Source organism: Anomaloglossus baeobatrachus, chromosome 12 (genome assembly GCF_048569485.1).
Source record: "Anomaloglossus baeobatrachus isolate aAnoBae1 chromosome 12, aAnoBae1.hap1, whole genome shotgun sequence".
NCBI lineage: Eukaryota > Metazoa > Chordata > Amphibia > Anura > Aromobatidae > Anomaloglossus > Anomaloglossus baeobatrachus.
The window spans coordinates 116,342,605-116,357,591 of NC_134364.1; positions in this window are offsets into that span (position 1 = coordinate 116,342,605).

The following is a 14,987-nucleotide window of genomic DNA, read 5'->3' on the forward strand; positions in this document are numbered from 1 at the left end:
GGCGTTAATAGATTATGTTGATTGCTTTTATTACATTATTTTGGGAGAAATGTGTTTATCAAGGTCAAAGTGAAGAAAAAAAAAAATTATATCTTGAGAATGTTGTCACCTCTTCCAAAAATCCTATAAAAGGGATCAAAATATTCTATACTAACCCCACATCATCATGTAAAAAAAAAATTAAAACACTATAGATGGAAAAATAAAAGTAGTTTCTACTATAAAACATAAAATTGTAAATCTTATATATAAAGCTGAGTGTATGTGTGCATGTCTGCTAAAGGAATGCGCACCATCACATTTACAATCACGAAATTTTGCAGACGCCTCATGTGACTCAGGGAATGTCATAGACTATATTTTGATGGAAAAATTTAACCCCGTGTTTTACAGTTACTCTCCAAAAAAACTGCCTCCATTAAAGTCAATGGAGCTGTGAGCTACAGGTTATTAATAGGCGCTGTAATTGGTTGCTATAGGAACAAAATAAATTGTTAGTATAAAAAAGCTCATGTGTGAGATAATAAGATGTCTGAGGGGAGACGGATAGTGAGAGACAGGCACAGACAGAATGAGACAGAGGCAGACAGAGACAGACACATAGACAGGGAAAGAGAGGGAGACAGACAGGCAGACAGGGAAGAGACTGACAGACAGACACAGAAATAGAGAGACAGACACAGAGGGAGAGAGATAGACACAGAGAGAGGACTAAGGACAGACAGAAAGATAAACACAGACAGACATGGATAGAGACAGACTTGAAGACAGGGAAAGAGACAAACACAGAGAGACAGAGACTGGGAGAGAGAAATAGAGACACTTACTGTCCTGGGTAACGCCCGGGTACTACAGCCAGTAAAATATATATATAAAAATCTATATACATTTAGTTCATTAAAATATATCTATATATATATATATATATATATATAGCCTTATTCTGTCTGTCTGTCTGTCTTGCTCCAAAATTGTGTCACCGTGACAGTGTCTTTACAGTGACAACTGTCGGCTTGGCCTGGCCCCGCCCCCCGCATGGATTAGCCGCTCGCCCCGGCCCTCCGCACGCATCGCCCGCTCCAGCGTACACCGGCTCCCGGTACACATGTGCAGGGAGCAGGCATACGCTGACGCCTCGCCCGCTCAGCCCCGCTCCAGCGTACACCGGCTCCCGGTACACATGTGCAGGGAGCCGGTATACGCTGACGCCTCGCCCGCTCGCCCCCGACACACGTTGGCACACTCTGCCCCGCCCCCGGCGGACATAACCTTGCGATGCTGGGATCGTGACGGCGCCGGTGTGCGCTGGTAACCATGATACACATCGCGTAACTATAGGAAGCGCTTCCCTTAGTTACCCGCTGTATATCATGGTTACCAGTGTACACCGGCTCCCGGTACACATGTGCAGGGAGCCGGCATACGCTGACGCCTCGCCCGCTCAGCCCCGCCCCCGGCACACGTTGCCACGCTCGGAACCCGCCCCCGGCGGCCCCAGCATGGGGGATGGAGCACGATGGGGGGTGTGCAGCATGGAGGATGGAGCACGATGGGGGGTGTGCAGCATGGAGGATGGAGCACGATGAAGGGTGCGCAGCATGGAGGATGGAGCACGATGAAGGGTGCGCAGCATGGAGGATGGAGCACGATGAAGGGTGCGCAGCATGGGAGATATAGCACGATGGGGGGGTGCGCAGCATGGAGGATGGAGCACAATGGGGGTGTGGCGCCCTGGACAAGCCAGGGGCCACAGAGAACAACACCAACACACCCCACACTCCCAGTCAGGCACACCTAAGTCAGACAAAACCCTTGTTGCCTTCCTCCAGGGGCTGATGTTCACACCAGGGGGGGGTGGGCAGGCAGTTGGGCCCGCACACCGAGGAGTTCACAGTCCCGGAGGCGGGAAAAGCAGGCAGATGAGTTTTGGAGGTGAAAGTGAGAGGAAGGAAAGTGGCAGTTAAGCAGCCTGAAGTTGGTCCGGGTGTGTGGCCCGGACGGATCAGCAAGGTTGGCAGACGGTGGTGACCGTCTGCAGGAGTGGCCTATCGGAGTTTACCGTAAGGACCGTGGACGGGCGGTAGCCCGGCGGTACCGGACCGGTACCCAAAGAAAAGCCAGCACCATCTGGCAGGGGCTTGCGGACCCCGGCAAGGCTAGGAGTCGCCGTGAATTTGCCAAATCCGTTAGCGAAGGGAACCTCCTGGGTTCCCAGCAGTCAAGTCCCGACAGAAGGCAACCGTCCAACCGAGTGAGGGAAACGCAGTCACCGCCAAGGCTAAAGTTCCCGGGGCCGGAACCTGCGGACAAAAGGGGCTCCTTCAGCAACCTTCAAGCTGGGGAGCGGGTTACCGGTGGGAATCCATTGGAACCGTTTACAGTACACAGGTGCAGGGAAAGGCAGTCACCATCAACCTGCCGTGAGAAACAACACCACAGCCGTCTGTGGGACCCGTCCATCCAGCCGTGTGTTTTACCGAGAACTGTGTCCTCATCATTGGCTGAGTGAGTACCACCGTGCCGTGCGGCACAGCGGTGCCCCGCGACCCTGCACCTCACCAGGCCCCGTAGCCCGCCTGCAATCCATCCCTACCCCATCACCGGGTCCCGGGACAACCAACCCCCTACCCACGGAGGGGAGAACTAACATCCAGGCTGCTCCCTGTCATCGCTCCCGGGATCCCCCGTCCAGAACAGCGGTGGTGTCACCAATATCACCACAACCGTGGGTGGTGTCACGGACAATAACCAAATCCCCACCATCCAATCCCCACCCTTTTCACTCACGGGCGAGGAGCGCCGCTCGAGTCCCCGGGATCCGGCCCACCGCTCGAGCCACCACCGAGCCGCAGCAGCAGCGGCCAGACCCGAGCAGTGAGAGAGCGCAGTGTCCCCTCCTCCGCCCGCGACAGGGGGTGTGCAGCATGTAGGATGGAGCACGATGGGGGGTGCGCAGCATGGGGGATGGAGCACGATGGGGGGTGCGCAGCATGGGGGATGGAGCATGATGGGGGGTGTGCAGCATGGAGCACGATGGGAGGGGTGCAGCATGGAGGATGGAGCACGATGGGGGTGCGCAGCATGGGGGATGGAGTACTGTAGGGGGTGCGCAGCATGGGGGATGGAGCACGATGGGGGGTGCGCAGCATGGGGGATGGAGCACGATGGGGGTGCGCAGCATGGAGGATGGAGCACGATGGGGGGTGCGCAGCATGGGAGATGGAGCACGATGGGGGGTGCGCAGCATGGGGGATGGAGCATGATGGGGGGTGTGCAGCATAGGAGATGGAGCACGATGAGGGGTGTGCAGCATGGAGGATGGAGCACGATGAAGGGTGCGCAGCATGGGAGATGTAGCACGATGGGAGGTGCGCAGCATGGGGGATGGAGCACGATGGGGGATGTGCAGCATGGGAGATGGAGCACGATGGGGGGTGCGCAGCATGGGGGCTGGAGCACGATGAGGGGTGTGCAGCATGGGGGATGGAGCACGATGGGGGGTGCGCAGCATGGGGGATGGAGCACGATGGGGGGTGCACAGCATGGGGGATGGAGCACGATGGGGGGTGCACAGCATGGGGGATGGAGCACGATGAGGGGTGTGCAGCATGGGGGATGGAGCATGATGGGGGGTGCGCAGCATGGAGGATGTAGCACGATGGGGGGTGCGCACCATGTAGGATGGAGCACGATGGGGGGTGTGCAGCATGGGGGATGGAGCACGATGGGGGGGGGGTGCAGCATGGGGGATGGAGCACGATGGGGGGTGCGCAGCATGGGGGATGGAACACGATGGGGGGTGCACAGCCTGGGGGATGGAGCACGATGGGGAGTGCGCGGCATGGGGGATGGAGCACGATGAGGGGTGTGCAGCATGGGGGATGGAGCATGATGGGGGGTGCGCAGCATGGAGGATGTAGCACGATGGGGGGTGCGCACCATGTAGGATGGAGCACGATGGGGGGGGTGCAGCATGGGGGATGGAGCACGATGGGGGGTGCGCAGCATGGGGGATGGAGCACGATGGGGGGTGCGCAGCCTGGGGGATGGAGCACGATGGGGGGTGCGCAGCCTGGGGGATGGAGCACGATGGGGAGTGCGCGGCATGGGGGATGGAGCACGATGGGGGGTGTGCAGCATGGAGGATGGAACACGACGGGGGGTGTGCAGCATGGAGGATGGAACACGATGGGGGGTGCGCAGCATGGGAGATGTAGACCGATGGGGGGTGCGCAGCATGGGGGATGGAGCATGATGGGGGGTGTGCAGCATGGGGGATGGAGCATGATGGGGGGTATGCAGCATGGGGGATGGAGCACGATGGGGGGTGTGCAGCATGGGGGATGGAGCACGATGGGGGGTGCGCAGCATGGGGGATGGAGCACAATGGGGGGAGTGCAGCATGGAGGATGGAGCACGATGGGGGGTGTGCAGCATGGGGGATGGAGCACGATGGGGGGTGCGCAGCATGGGGGATGGAGCACGATGGGGGGTGTGCAGCATGGGGGATGGAGCACGATGGGGGGTGCGCAACATGTCGGCTGGAGCACGATGGGGAGTGCGCAGCATGGGGGATGGGGCACGATGGGGGGTGCGCAACATGTCGGATGGAGCACGATGGTGGGTGCGCAGAATGTGGGATGGAGCACGATGGGGGGTGCGCAGCATGTGGGATGGAGCACGATGGGGGGTGCGCAGCATGGGGGATGAAGCACGATGGGGGTGCGCAGCATGGGGGATGGAACACGATGGGAGGTGCACAGCATGGGGGATGGAGTACGATGAGGGGTGCACACCTCCCCCCAAAACACACACACACACACACACACACACACACCGCCACACGCGCACCGCACAACACACCACACACACTGGGAACCACAAACACCGCCCTACACAGACACCCACACACACACACAGACAACGCCGCACACACACAACACCCAACACACAAACACCGCGGCATACATAAATATACGCACATACCGCACAACACACACACACACTGCACAAAACATACCTCCCCCCAAAACACACACACGCACCCCACACAAACTGCGCAACACACACAGCACCACACACACAGAACGCTGCAGACACACAGCGCTCCACAAACAACGCAACACACACAACGCAACATACATACAACACCGCTCTTACCCCCCGCCACACCCAGACCATGTACGGCACCCTACACAAACACTGGCAACTACACACAACAACATATATATATATATATATATATATATATATATATATATATATATATATATATAAAACAAAAATCATACATTAACTACACAATACGTAAATTCTAGAATACCCGATGCGTAGAATCGGGCCACCTTCTAGTATAATATATATATATATATATATATATATATATATATATATATATATATATATATAGATATAAAAAATGAACTAAATAAATATGTATATATATATATATATATATATATATTTATATATATTATTTATTTAGGACTAGCCGTAGCACCCAGTGTTGCCCATGATAGTAATTGTCTCTGTCTTTCTCACTCTGTGTGTCTGTCTGCCTCAGTGTGTATGTGTGTGTGTGTGTCCCCGTCTTTTCGTGTCCATCAACATCATATTAGCTGACACATAAAGCTTCTTATACTAACAATGTCCTTCACTGCCTATAGCAGCCAATCACAGCTCCTATTAATGACCTGTAGCTCCCAGCTCCATTGACTTTAATGTAAGCAGGTTTTTTTGGTGAACAACTAAAGCGCAGGGTTAAATTCTCCCCTCAAAACATAGTCTATGACGTTCTCTGAGTCACATGAGGTGTCTGTGTAAAATATCATGATTGTAAATGCGACGGTGCGGATTCCTTTAGCAGACATATACACACAGTTGTATTAGATTTTATATAATGATTTAGAATAGAAATTACTATTATTTTTCCCTCTATAGCGGTTTAATTTTATATTATTTTGATCCATTTTATAGCATTTTTTAGAGTTTTTTTAGTTAATTTATTTATTTTTACATATGTTATAGCAACATATACATTACTTTTATTTTTCCATCTATAGCGGTTTAATTTTATTTTATTTTGATCCATTTTATAGCATTTTTCTTTAGAGGTATTTTAAACTTAAATTTTGATATTTTAGATTTTTTTATATATGTATGTAATAATAAATTACTTTCATTTCTCCATCTATAGCAGTTTTATTTCTACATGACAATATGGGATTAGCGTAGCGTATGTTGTGATCGCTTTCATAGTATTTGGGAATTTTTTTTTTAGGGACAGTGACAAAAAAAGAGCAATTTTGGCATTCATAGTTTTATTTAGTTTTTTTTTTTTTTTTGCCGGTGTTTATTATACAGGTTAATTATATATTTTTTTTCGATTTCTTATATTTTTAATCCAGTCACGATACGTAACATATAGTTATATCCCGTCGGCTCCCATTCTTTAGACGCCGGCTCAGGAATGTAGCCCACATCTTTCCCAGCAGATGATGGCTATGGTATTGCTGTAGGTTCGAAAACACGGATCAGGACTAACAAATAACAGTAAAAATAAAGTGAAAAATATTTATAAGTTCTATTTTGGGATACTCTATTATAGATTTTACAATATCATTAACGTAGGATTATTTTAGATGTATAAACAATATTGCATATGTAATGTTTGTTTTATTGAACTGAAAAAAAAATGCAGTATTTTTCGTTTTATAAAATGCACCACGTTATAAGACGCACCCCAAATTCAGAGCAAAAAATGATGGGAAAAAAAGGGATTCGTCTTATAATCCGGTAGTGTCTTACCGGAGGGGCTGCAGCGGTGGTGGAGTGTGGTCACAGGAGGCAGGGGTGGTGGGTGTCCCAGAAACTGTTGGCTGTGCTGGGGCTGCGGCAGGGGGCAGCTGTGCTGGGGCTCGGGCTGTGGTCGGTGAGGGCTTCAAAGAAAAGGTGCCCGAAGTCAACGCAGATTGAGCTCTCGATTCAATGACAAACCCAGAACTCATCTGCGCAAGCACCACCTCCGGGTGCCATTGTCCTTAAGTCCCCTCTGGGAGATCAATGGGCCGGAGGCGGCACATGCGCAGATGAGATCTTGAGCAGAGAGCTCCATCTGCACACACGCCGACTCCGGGCGCCATTATTTGAAGTCCGCACCAGCCGCTGCAGACCCCGCAGCATTCCCCCAGCCTCCTGCGACCCCTCTCCATCACCCCTGGTAAGCTACATTCAGATTATAAAATGCACCCCTCACTTTCCTTCAAAATTTTTGGGAGAAAAAGTGTGTTTTATAATCCGAAAAATATAGTACACAAGAAAAAATTAACCCGATAAGGAAAAGAAATCAAACCAGAATTGTTTAATATCTGAAAATGAAATGCTATAAGACCAAAACATCTTCTTATTTAACATAACATTATATCAATAAAAATGACAACTCCGTGAGCAAAAAAGTAAGCTCTCACACAGCTTTTTGGACCGAAATATATGAAAACGATGTGGGTCTCAGAAAAATGTCGACTCAAGCAAAGTTTTTTCCGCCCTTTAACGAACCTCCCAATTTTTTTCACCACTTAATAAAAAAAAAAGTTGGTATCTGCGTAATCGTATTGATCTGGAGAATCAATGATTACCGTATATTGAACACCATAAAAACAAAACAATTGCAGAATTGCACATTTTTTTCCTCATAATTTCACTGCACTTGGAATTTTTTCCCTACTTTCCAGTACAGCACATGGTAAAAAAAATGGTGTCATTCAAAAGTACAACTCATCCAATAAAAAAAAAAGCCCTCATAAGGCTATGTCGATGGAGAAATAAAAAAAGTTAAGGCTCTTGGAAGAAGGGGAGGAAAAACTGAAAACAGGAAATTGCCAGGTTGCGAAGTTATTAAAGGGGTGTGCTCAAGTTTAAACTTTATAGTCGTGGGGAGTCTAACAACTGTGGACTCCACAAGAACTGGGGTTCATTTGTGAATAGACCGGTAGTCGATCATACTCATTGACGCTCCATTCACTCTAGTGGGACCACCGAAGATCAGACGAGCGCTGCGCTCTACAAGCTCATGGAGTGATAGTGCACAATGCCAACTACTGATCCATTCACACCCAGTTCCCAGGATTGGAGGTGGCCACGGTACGCCAAACTCTTCACAATAGGCCAAACAGGACACTTTTATCCCTGTAGAATAGAGCGGCACTGCGTACCCCCAATCACCTCTCCTTGCATTCTCTATAGGGCAGATGGAAAAAGTTGAGAGCAGCATTCAGCAGTTCCACATATAGAGTGTGTGCCACTCCATCCTTAAAAAAGGTCTAAAAATATTCAGCAGGGGAAGGTGGGGAAAAAAGAGAATTTTGTTTACTTACCGTAAATTATTTTTCTTATAGTTCCGTATTGGGAGACCCAGACCATGGGTGTTTAGCTTCTGCCTCCGGAGGACACACAAAGTACTACATTTAAAAGTGTAGCTCCTCCCTCTGAGCTTATACACCCCCTGGAGAACCAGATCTAGCCAGTTTAGTGCAAAAGCTGAAGGAGAATAGCCACCCACAAGTAAAACAGAGCAAAAGCCGGAACAACCGGAGACTCTGTCAATGACAACAGCCGGTGAAAAACACGCGGAACAAGAAATTGCCAACAGGCAACAGGGAGGGAGCTGGGTCTCCCAATACGGAACTATAAGAAAAAGAATTTACGGTAAGTAAACAAAATTCTCTTTTTCTTTATCGTTCCTATGGGAGACCAAGACCATGGGACGTCTCAAAGCAGTCCATGGGTGGGAAATAAACAGAAAAACTAAGAAGTAGGCGGAGTCTAACTTCACAAATGGGTGACAGCCGCCTGAAGGATGCGTCTGCCCAAGCTCGCATCTGCCGAAGCATGAGCATGCACTTGGTAGTGCTTCGAGAAGGTATGCAGGCTAGTCCAAGTGGCAGCCTGACAGACTTGTTGAGCCGTAGCCTGGTGCCTGAAAGCCCAAGAGGCACCGACAGCTCTGGTCGAATGTGCCTTGATCCCCGGTGGGGGAGGCACCTGAGTACACTGGTAGGCGTCCGAAATGGTCGACCTAATCCAACGGGCTAAGGTCGGCTTAGAAGCCGAGAGGCCCTTGCGCCGGCCTGTGGTTAGCACAAAAAGAGAGGTGCACCGCCTAAGAGCAGCGGTGCGAGACACATAGATCTGGAGAGCACGCACCAGATCCAGAGTATGCAACGCTTTTTCAAAGCGATGAACAGGAGCCGGACAAAAGGAAGGTAGGGTAATGTCCTGGTTAAGGTGGAAAGGAGAGACCACCTTAGGAAGAAAGTCCGGAGTCGGACGGAGAACCACCTTGTCTTGATGAAAAAACAAAAAAGGTGACTCCGAAGAGAGCGCAGCCAAATCGGAGACTCTCCTGAGGGAAGTTATGGCCACCAGAAAGGCCACTTTCTGTGAAAGACGAAACAAAGAAACCTCCCTAAGGGGCTCAAAGGGGGGTTTCTGCAAAACCGTGAGAACCAAATTAAGGTCCCAGGGATCTAAGGGCCGCCGGTAAGGCGGAATGATGTGAGACGCGCCCTGCATGAAGGTGCGGACTTGAGCCAGCCGAGCGAGACGCCGCTGGAACAGCACTGACAGAGCTGAGACTTGTCCCTTGAGGGAGTTGAGGGACAGTCCCAGCTGTAGACCGGACTGTAGAAAGGACAGAAGGGTCGGCAAGGAGAATGGCCAAGGAGGATGGCCGGAAGAGCGACACCAGGACAGGAAAATTTTCCAAGTCCTGTGATAGATCTTGGCGGAGGAAGACTTACGGGCCTGAGTCATAGTGGAGATGACTTCCGGAGGAATACCAGAAGCCGTCAAGATCCAGGACTCAAGAGCCACGCCGTCAATTTGAGAGCCGCAGAATTCAGGTGGAAAAACGGACCTTGCGAGAGCAGGTCTGGACGGTCTGGGAGATGCCACGGCACCTCTACGGACAGATGGAGCAGGTCTGGGTACCAAGCTCGCCTGGGCCAGTCCGGTGCAATGAGGATGACTCGACAGCCCTCCATTCTGATCTTGCGCAGGACTCTGGGCAAGAGAGCTAGAGGGGGAAACAGGTAGGACAGACGAAACTGGGACCAGTCTTGAACCAGAGCGTCCGCGGCGAAGGCCTGAGGATCGTGGGAGCGAGCCACGTAAACCGGAACCTTGTTGTTGTGACGGGATGCCATTAGATCCACGTCCGTAGTGCCCCACTTGCGGCAGATTGACTGAAACACTGCCGGGTGCAGGGACCACTCGCCACCGTCCACGGATTGACGGCTGAGATAATCTGCCTCCCAGTTTTCTACGCCTTAGATGTGGACTGCGGATATGGTGGACTTGGAGTCCTCCGCCCATTGAAGAATGCGTTGGACCTCCAACATTGCCAGGCGGCTGCGTGTCCCGCCCTGGTGATTTATGTAGGCAACCGCTGTCGCGTTATCTGACTGGACTCGAATGTGCCTGCCCGCCAACAGGTGGTGAAAGGCTAGGAGAGCTAGAAGCACAGCTCTGGTTTCCAGCACATTGATTGAAAGGGCTGACTCGGACGGAGTCCAAGTGCCCTGTGCTCTGTGGTGGAGATATACCGCTCCCCAGCCGGAAAGGCTGGCATACGTGGTGAGAATCACCCAGGACGGGGCCAGGAAGGAGCGCCCCTGGGACAGAGAGAGGGGCCGAAGCCACCACTGAAGAGAGCTCCTGGTCTGTGGCGACAGAGCCACCAACCTGTGCAAGGAGGAAGGCCGCTTGTCCCAACAGCGGAGAATGTCCAGCTGCAGGGAACGCAGATGGAACTGGGCAAAGGGAACAGCCTCCATTGACGCCACCATTTGACCCAGCACCTGCATCAGGCGCCTGAGGGAATAACGGCGGGGTCTCAGCAGAGAGCGCACCGCCAGTTGGAGGGACTGCTGTTTGACTAATGGCAACTTCACAAGTGCTGGCAAAGTCTCGAACTGCATCCCTAGGTAGACTCTGGGTCGGAGACAGAGTGGATTTGGGAAGATTGACAAGCCACCTGAACTGGGCTAGAGTGGCGAGAGTGAGCGAGACACTCCGCTGATAGTCCACGCTGGATGACGCCTTGACTAGAAGGTCGTCCAGGTAAGGAATCACTGCCACCCCCTGTAGGTGCAGGTCCGCAATCACTGCTGCCATGACCTTCGTAAATACCCGAGGAGCTGTGGCCAACCCGAAAGGAAGAGCCACGAATTGGAAATGATCTTCTCCGATTGCAAAACGTAGCCAACGCTGGTGTGAAACTGCAATTGGCACATGCAGATAGGCATCTCTGATGTCGATGGACGCCAGGAAATCTCCTTGGGTCATTGAGGCAATGACTGATCGCAGAGACTCCATGCGAAAGTGCCGCACCTGAACATGCTTGTTGATAAGCTTGAGATCCAGGATGGGCCGGAAGGAACCGTCCTTTTTGGGAACTAGGAAGAGATTTGAGTAGAAACCTCTGAACCGTTCCCGTGCGGGAACCGGTACAATTACTCCGTTGGCCTGCAAGGATGCCACGGCCTGTGAGAAGGCGGCGGCCTTGGAGCAGGGGGGAGTTGAGAGAAAAAAAATCTGTTTGGCGGGCTGGAAGAGAATTCTATCCTGTAGCCGTGGGAGATGATATCCCTTACCCACTGATCGGAGACGTGTTGAAACCACGCGTCGCCAAAGTGGGAGAGCCTGCCACTGACTAAGGACGTTGCTGGCGCGGACAGATAGTCACGAGGAGGCTGCCTTAGCGGCAGCACCTCCTGCGGTCTTCTGTGGACGCGCTTTTGGGCGCCAGTTGGATTTCTGGTCCTTGGCTGAGTTAGTGGACGAGGCCGAGGGCTTAGAGGACGACCAGTTGGAGGAACGAAAGGAACGAAACCTCGACTGATTCCTACCCTGGACAGGTTTCAAGGTTTTGGTTTGTGGCATGGAAGTACTCTTCCCGCCAGTAGCTTCCTTAATAATTTCATCCAGCTGTTCTCCGAACATCCGGGACCCAGCAAAAGGGAGCCCCGCAAGGTACTTCTTTGAAGAAGAATCTGCCTTCCACTCTCGAAGCCACAAGATCCTGTGGATAATGAGGGAATTAGCCGAAGCCACCGCAGTGCGGTGAGAAGCCTCCAGCATGGCAGACATGGCATAGGATGAAAAAGCTGAAGCTTGGGAGGTTAAGGCAACCAATTCGGGCATAGATTCCCTGGCGAGGGAATGCATCTCCTCTAGAGAAGCAGAGATGGCTTTGAGAGCCCACACTGCTGCAAAAGTCGGGGAAAACGAGGCCCCCGCCGCTTCGTATACGGATTTGGCCAGAAGGTCAATCTGGCGGTCAGTGGAATCCTTAAGGGAGGTGCCATCAGCCACCGACACAACGGTCCGGGCTGAGAGCCTAGACACCGGAGGGTCTACCTTTGGGGAATGAGCCCACTCTTTGACCACCTCAGGTGGAAAGGGGAAGCGGTCATCAGAACCACGCTTTGGGAAGCGTTTGTCAGGACAGGCCCTGGGCTTGGTCACAGCGGCCTGAAAACTGGAGTGGTTAAAGAACACACTCTTTGCTCTCTTAGGCGAGGTAAACTGGTGCTTTTCTGCCAGAGAGGGTTGCTCCTCTGATACTGGCGGATTGAGATCCAGTACAGAATTAATGGAGGCAATCAAATCACTAACATCTGAGTCACTTTCGGACAGATCAATGGGGTACATGGAGGTAGCCTTCGAGCCCCCTGTAAAGGCATCCTCCTCATCCTGCAAGTCAGCTCCTGAATCAGAGCCGCGGGACGAGGAGGGAGAAGGAACCCTGCGTCTCTTCTCAGGAGGACGGGGTCTGGAACCAGATGATGAATCCTCTGTGAGCTCCGGTCCTGAGAGACCCCTAGCAGCAGAGGCACCCTGTGAAGGGGGCTGATGCATGGTCAGCAAAGTCCTGGACAAAAGTCCCATGGACTCAGCAAAAGACTGGGAGATAGACCTAGAAAAAGATTCTACCCAAGCCGGGGTTTTCAGCTACAGGAGCAGGAGCAGCCTGAGAGACCACTGGGGGTGAGACTCCAGGCTGTGGCACCGCCAAATTAGAGCAGGCATCACAATGTGGACAGGTGCTCGGTTCAGGCAGCAGAAGCTTACATGCAGTGCATACTGAATAAAGCTTTGGAGCCTTGCTCCTCGTGTGAGACATGCTGCTGGAGTGGGGGCTCTGCAAGAGAATGAACCCCAGAGAGTATATACAGAGGTCCACAACCAGAGGTTGTGGCTTACCAGACCGCTGAAGCGGTGTTGTGTGCCCTCCAGATCCCAAAGCCCGGACCTCCAAACACAGCACCCAGCAGGGATGCAGACCAGCGCTGAGTGAATCTGAGAAAATGGCCGCCGGAGCGAGGAGAGGAGGCGGGACTTGCTCTAAAGAGCGGGATCTGGAGGGCCATAGAAAGCTACAGGGGAGGAGGGACGCCCCAGCAGTGGGGAGTGTCCCTCCCCTGTGCAGAACGGCCGCCGGGCGGAGCCGAGCCTGTCCCTCTGCATGAGTGACATGCGAGGGCAGTGAAACTGAAACTAGGCCTCCGGCGAAGCCGGGGCCTAAATTAGAGCGGCGAGGCCGACGCGCAGGCACCATCGGCGCGGTTCTCGTGCGACAGCTAGAGAACCCGCCGGAAATGCCAGTAAACACAGCAAGCACACTCTCCCCATACAATAAAGCACAGGGACCCCCATAAATAAACGTCTCAGGTACTTAGCTGCCGAGACGCAGGGCCAGGTCCCTGGGGATAAGTGCTCCGGTCCAGCAGGGTCCTGAAGGGCTGCGGATGGAGACCGGCCTCCTGCCAGGCATGGAGACCGTGCTGGCTCCCACTTCAAGCCAGAGCCCAGGAGGGATGGTGAAGGAGCACGGCATGTAAGGCTCCAGCCTTGGAAATCAACCTTAACAACACCGCCGACACAGTGGGGTGAGAAGGGACATGCCGGGAGTCCAGACTTGGACCCGCTTTTCTTCAAACTTTTTCCAAAAATCAAACAAATCAGATGAGAATGCATGTGTGGATGTATGCCTCCTGAACACAAAGGGATAAACTGGCTAGATCTGGTTCTCCAGGGGGTGTATAAGCTCAGAGGGAGGAGCTACACTTTTAAGTGTAGTACTTTGTGTGTCCTCCGGAGGCAGAAGCTAAACACCCATGGTCTGGGTCTCCCATAGGAACGATAAAGAAAAAAACAAAAAACAAAACTCGGTCCTGATCAGTACAGGTCCCAGCAGTCAGACCTGACCAACTCCTCACCTATTCCTTGCCTTGGTGATTACTTACCTTCAGTTCTGAGTAGTCTTTCTTTAACCCATTCAATCCCGAGCAATTTTCGATTTGTTTTTTCCTCCTAGAGCCATCATTTTTTCTTATTTTTCTGTCAATATTGCCATATGAGGGCTTGTTTTTTTGCGGGATGAGTTGTACTTTTGAATGACACCATTTATTCTGACCCATATTGTACTGGGGAACGGGAGAAAAAAAAATACCAAGGACTGTGAAATTGCAAAAAAAAAAAAGTTCAATTGCAGGATTGTTTTGTTTTTTTTTTTAAATTTACCATGTTCACTATTTTGAAAAACTAACCTGGCATTGCGATTTCCCAGGTCAGTACGAGTTAAATCAGAGATTCCCAACCTTCAGAGACAAATTCAGCTCCGAGACAGGGTTTGTGCGCTACAAACCATTCCCACACGTCCTCACGGTAGTGACACCCAGAGCCCCCATCATTACTGGTATGACAGCCAAAGCTTTTCTATAGAAATCACACCTATGCAGTATATACCAAGGGTTCCCACAATACCCAATTCAAAATTCTCACATCAAGCACACTCACATCCAGTTTCATGCATCTCTGACAGGTATCATCCAGCTTACCATAATTAAATCTCTAAACCCCCAAAGTCAGTACATGGGCATCCAGATCTGCTCTTCTGTGTGGAGCTACTCACATAATTCACAATC